This window comes from Hemicordylus capensis, chromosome 2 (assembly GCF_027244095.1).
Source record: "Hemicordylus capensis ecotype Gifberg chromosome 2, rHemCap1.1.pri, whole genome shotgun sequence".
Lineage (NCBI taxonomy): Eukaryota > Metazoa > Chordata > Lepidosauria > Squamata > Cordylidae > Hemicordylus > Hemicordylus capensis.
In genome coordinates, this window is record NC_069658.1 from 223,317,852 (window position 1) to 223,324,209 (window position 6,358).

A 6,358-nucleotide genomic window follows, 5' to 3' on the forward strand; every position below is an offset into this window, starting at 1 on the left:
AAGGCGCTGTCTAAGGTAACTCGGGCCTAAGCCGTTCAGGGCTTTAAAGGTAATAACCAGCACTTTGTATTTTGCCCGGAAACATATTGGCAGCCAGTGCAATTGTTTCAAAATAGGCATAATATGGTCTCTCCAGGATGCCCCAGAGACCAATCTGGCTGCCGCATTCTGAACTAATTGAAGTTTCCGAACTACATACAAAGGCAGCCCCACGTAGAGCGCATTGCAATAGTCAAGCCGGGAGGTCACCAGATGGTGCACCACTGTTTTGAGGTCATCCTCCTCAAGGAGTGGACGCAGCTGTCGAATCAGCCGAAGCTGATAGAAAGCACTCCTGGCCATGGCCTCCACCTGAGAAACCAGGGTGAGGCCTGGGTCCAGGAGTACTCCCAAGCTGCGCACCTGCTCCTTCTGGGGGAATGTAACCCCATCCAGAACAGGGAGATCTAACTCACTCCTCAGATTCTGAGCCCCCACAATGAGCACCTCCGTCTTGCTTGGATTCAGCTTCAATTTGTTCTCCCTCATCCAGCCCATTACTGCCTGTAGGCAGGCATTTAAAGAGTGAGTGCCATTTCCTGAAGATGAAAAGGAGAAGTAGATTTGGGTGTCATCAGCATACTGATAACACCCAGCACCAAATCTCCTGATGAACTCACCCAGAGGTTTCATGTAGATATTGAAAAGCATTGGTGACAGAATGGAGCCCTGAGGGACTCCGTATAACAGCTCCTGCTTTGAGGAGCGACTGTCACCAAGCTCCACCATCTGGGATCTACCCGAGAGATAGGAACAGAACCACTGCAAAGCAGTGCCCCCTATTCCCAACTCCTCCAGGCGACCCAGAAGGATACCATGGTCGATGGTATCGAACGCCGCCGAGAGATGCAAGAGGACCAACAGAGTCACACTCCCTCTGTCGATTCCCCGGTAAAGGTCATCCATCAGGCCGACCAAGGCTGTCTCAACCCCATAGCCCGTTCTAAAGCCAGTTTGAAATGGGTCCAGATAATCAGTTTCCTCCAAAACCGCCTGGAGCTGGTTAGCCACCACCCTCTCGATTACCTTGCCCAGCCAGGGGAGATTGGAGATTGGCCTATAACTATCCATCGCTGAGGGATCCAGGGTAGGCTTCTTAAGAAGAGGTCTAACTATTGCCTCCTTCAGACAAGGAGGCACCCTCCCCTCCCCCAGCGATGCATTTATGATATTAACTAGGCCATCTCCAACAATCTCTCTGCTAGATCGAAGCAGCCAGGTCGGGCAAGGATCCAGAGAACAAGTGGTAGGCCGTACCGCTCCAAGCAGCTTGTCCACATCATCAGGAGTCACAGATTGAAACTCATCCAACCTAACACTGCAAGAGGGATTGCTGGATACCTCCCTCACAGACCCTGCAGAAATAGTGGAGTCCAAGTCGGCCCGAATACAGGAGATTTTATTCGCAAAGAACCCACTAAAGGCGTCACAACAGAGTATCTCTGGGAGCTGATTTGAGGCAGAAGGAGCAGAAATTATACTCCTCACCACCCGGGATAACTCTGCCATACGTGAACCCGCAGACGCAATGCGCGCCGACCAAAAATGCTTTTTTGCTGCGCACACTGCCATTGCATAGGTCTTCAAATGGGTTCTATGCTGCATCCTGTCAAATTCGAGCCGAGTTCTCCTCCACTTGCGCTCCAGTCGCCTACCCAGCCGCTTCATCCCCCGCAACTCCTCCATGTACCAGGGGGCCATCTTAGAAGCAGGCCTGGAGGGACGCTTAGGAGCAATAATATCTACTGCCCTGGTGAGTTCGCTATTCCATGTTCCCACCAGGGCATCGACAGAATCACCGGCCGCACCAACATCAAAACCCTCCAAGGCCTTTTGGAAACCTACTGGGTCCAGCAGTCTTTTTGGGCGGACCATCCTAATAGGTCCATCACCCCTGCAGGGGTGGATTGTGACCGTGATACCAACCTTAACCAGGTAGTGATCCGTCCATGACAATGGGGTAACCACCGGATTCCCCACCCACGAACACGCCCCTGATCCGAACAGAAGACCAAATCCAGTGTGTGGCCGGCAACATGAGTTGGTTCAAAAATTAATTGGGATAGGCCCATAGTTGTCATGGCTGCTATGAAATCCTGAGCTGCACCAGACAAGCCAGTCCCAAAGTGGATATTGAAGTCCCCCAGCACCAAGAGCCTGGGAGACTCCACCACCAACTCCGCGACCAGCTCCGTCAGCTCAGTTAGGGAGTCAGTTGGGCAGCGGGGTGAACGGTACACCAACAGAATCTCCAATCGATCCCTAGTTCCCAGCCGCAAAAATACACACTCAATATAGGTCAACTGTCTCACAGGGGCCCTGGTAAGGGAAATGGTATTTTTATGGACCACAGCCACTCCACATCCCCTCCCACTTCCTCTAACCTGCTCCACAACAAAGTAACCTGGAGGGAGAAGCTGAGCCCACAGTGGGCCACTCGCCTTCCCCAGCCAGGTCTCAGTTATACATGCCAGGTCAGCTCCCTCATCCATGATCAAATCATGAACAATTTCAGTCTTATTTTGAACTGACCTGGCATTACAAAGGAGCAAGGTCAGGCTCTGTGGGTAGTTGGTGCTGCTCCCCAAGGCCTGAGAGTTGACAGAACAGTTGGAAGTAGAAATAGTTACTAAATTGCTAATTTCTCTTCCCCTGTAACGGCCAGCTGTTCTGCCAGCGCCAGTTCTTCTATTCCCCACCACTACAGCAATAGCTGCCCCCAGGCTGTCAGGTGCACCCCCTGCATCATCCCCCTCAGGAGAGCCCAAACACATCTCATTAACTAGGCCTGGCAGTTGCAGGGGAACGGGGCAGAGCCACCATTGGGCAAATGGGTTCAAAGAACCCGGGCCACCACCAATCAGGGGCCACGAGTGCGGCCCCATACACGCTCCTGTGTCTGACATCAGCACCATGTCGTTTGGTGCCGAAATCGGCCCTCGTTGCATTGGCAGCATGGCCGGAGTGACTCTCCCTGCCTTAAAAGCAGGGAGAGCCATTCCTGGTCTCGCTGCCAACACAGGGAGACCACGCCCCCACATCTGATGTCAGATGAGTGGGCATGGCTACCTGGGCCACGTCTGACATCAGAAACGGGGGCGGGGTCAGGGGGCTGCTACTAGTTGGAGGGGTAAGGGCACCTCCAGCCTCAGAGACAAGATGCCTCCGAATACCAGTTGCAGGGGAGCAACAGCAGGAGAGGGAGACAAGCTCTCACCTCTTGCCTGTGGACTCCCCAGAGGCACTTGGTGGGCCACTGTGTGAAACTGGATGCTGGACTGGGTTGGCCTTGGCTTGATTTAGCAGGGCTGTTCTTTTGTTCTTAGGAGTACATGTGTGTGCCGCCTGCTTTAAGATATTCCCCTCAGGAGATGGGGCTGTAGTTCAGGGGCAGGGCATCTGCTTGCATGCAGAACATCCCAGATTCACTCCCTGGCAGCATCTCCAGGTAGGACTGGGAGAGACTCCTACTTGAAACCTTGAAGAACTGCTGCCAGTCAGAGTAGACAATACTGAGCCAGATGGACCAATGGTCTGACTCAGTAGATGGCAGCCTCTGATGTTCCTATATGCACATTCTCTGAAGATGGAAAGCTACCTGTTATAAAGCTTGGTTTTTTAAAATGTAGTTTTGCTTTGGGGGCAAGTAGGAGGAATTGTGGAGGCAGCAGGAGACCCAAAGGCCCCTCTCGGTGAGTTTTCTCAGCTGACAGATCTGGCGTTGCAACAGTGACCAGGGGCAGGCAGAACAGCTTGAAGCCAGTGGCAACCACCGTCAGATCCAGGCTCAGCTTGGCACCTGCTACGGTGAGGCAGGCTCAGAAAGGAGCCTGCCAAGATTTCTGCTGCCGTTGGAACCGCGTGACTCCGTGAGAGGAATGCACTCCACGGGGCACAGCCTTTGAAGACTGCTCAGAGAAACTTGGCAGCCGCCCAGCCAAGGGTGGGGGTTCTGGGCTGCTGAGAGCAGCTGAGATTGCTTTGTATTCTGGCCTCTAATCTTTTATTTATTTGAGTTGCTTTATACTCAGCCTTCCTATCTTGAGAAATACACAGGGCGGCTCCCAAGATTTTTAACAAACAAGAACTGAACTATCTAGAAGCAGGAGAAACAACCGGATTTTTTAAAAAAGCAAAAGTATCTTAAAAGGTAAAGCATGCCATCAAGTCGATTTCGACTCCTGGTGCCCACAGAGGCCTGTGGTTTTCTTTTGGTAGGATACAGGAGGGGTTGACCATTGCCTCCTCCCACGCAGTATGAGATGATGCCTTTCAGCATCTTCCTAGATCGCTACTGCCAGATATAGTAGCTGCGGGGATTCGAACCAGCAACCTTCTGCTTGTTAGTCAAGCATTTCCCCTCTGCGCCACTTAAGGTGACACTTTTAAGGCCACTTAAAAGACTCCACCCCAAATCAATTTTTTTTCAGAGCCCACCTAAAAACGAGTAGCAGAGGGGCCAGGCAGATCCACACCCAACGTGGCCACTATCTGGGCACTCTCCGTCGAACCCACTCACTGGATTTCTGTCTGAGATTAGAGGCGGCCAGGGCTGCCTAATGCCTCTCTGCAGATGTTGGACTACAATTCCCATCATTCGAATATGATGAATATTTATATACTGCTTTTTAACAGAAATCCCCAAAGTGGTTTATATAGAAATAAATAATCACCCCTATTAGCCACTGCAGCGGGGGGTGATGGGAGTTGTAGTCCAAAAACAAGGCTTTCAAAAGCAGAGCAATATTCTTGGGCATCTTCATATGATTTGTGAGCTCTTCTGGTTCTAGGCCATCCAGGGCTTTCAAGGCTCACCCTGATGAGCTGAACCCAAACAAATTAACAGCTAGGAAAGCTGTCAAAGAACTGGTGCAATGCGAGCTGATCTGCCTAGTTCTGAATCCTGGTGGCCTCATTCTGGACCAAGTGAAGTTTCCAGACCGTCTTCAAGGGCCATGCCATGTAACTTGCATGGCAGTCATCTGATTTGAAAGCGACTAGAATAGAAGATAAATGACTAACACCAGGTCTGACTTCTCGTGGGTTAAAAGCCTCCTGCAAGAACCTAGAGAGCCATGAAGCCGTCTGAATAGTTCAGAGTAGTTGTGTGATGTTTATGTTTTTGCAGAGGTTTTAGAGCCAGAGAGATTTCGTTTAGTTTAGAAAAAAGATGACTGAGGGGAGACATGATTGAGGTCTACAAAATCATTCACGCTGTTGAGAAAGTTGAAAGAGAGAAATTTTTCTCCCTCTTGCATAGCACTAGAACCAGAGGTCATCCCATGAATTTGATTGCCAAGAAATTCAGGACCGACAAAAGGAAGGAAGTACTTTTTCACACAATGCATAATCAACCTATGGAATTATCTGCCACAAGATGTGGTGACAGCAAACAGCCTGGATAGCTTGGATAAATCCAAGAAGGGCTTGGATAAATTCATGGAGGACAAGTCTATCAATAGCTACTAGTCTGAGGGCTATAGGCCACCTCCAACCTCAGAGGCAAGATGTCTCTAAATAACAGTTGCACGGGAGTAGCAATAGGAGAGAAGACATGCATTCACCTTTTGCCTGTGGGCTTCCCAGAGGCATCTGGTGGGCCACTGCGTGAAATGGGATGCTGGACTAGAAGGGTGGTATAGTCCTTGGGTCTGATCCAGCAGGACTCCTCTTCTTCTTCTTCTTCCTCTTCCTCCTCCTCCTCATCATCAGCAATTCAATTTCTATACCACCCTTCCAAAAATTGCTCAGGGCAGTTTACACAGAGAAATAATAAATAAATAAGATAAGATGGATCCTTGTCCCCAAATGGCTCACAATCTAAAAGAAACATAAGATAGACACCAGCAGCAGTCACTGGAGGGGGACTGTGCTGGGGGGGTGGAGAGGGCCAGTTACTCTCCCCCTGCTAAATAAAGAGAATCACCACGTTAAAAGGTGCCTCTTTGCCAATTTAGCAGGGGTTATGTTTGATTCTTCTACTATTGCCTCCTATTGCTACTTTATAGTGTGTGTGTGGGGGGGGGTCGGGTCTGATTAGAGCAAAAAGATGATCGAAACTGCTGTTGGATTTTATTTTTCCAAAGGGAGAGTGGCCGTTTGGGGTTTGTCCCTGTAGCCTTTGGGGCGACCTCAAATCTCTTTTGTGTCCAGTCAGCACCATCTCGTTGAATTAAGCTTTTGTAATAGAAATTGCAGACTGTGGCCTTTTCAGATTGCTTGGCAACATCACTTCCAGCCCCAGCCCACCCCAGCCCCACTCTCAGATTGGTTCCCTCTCCACCATGGTCCTTTGCTTGACATCCAGCCAGAGGGAAAG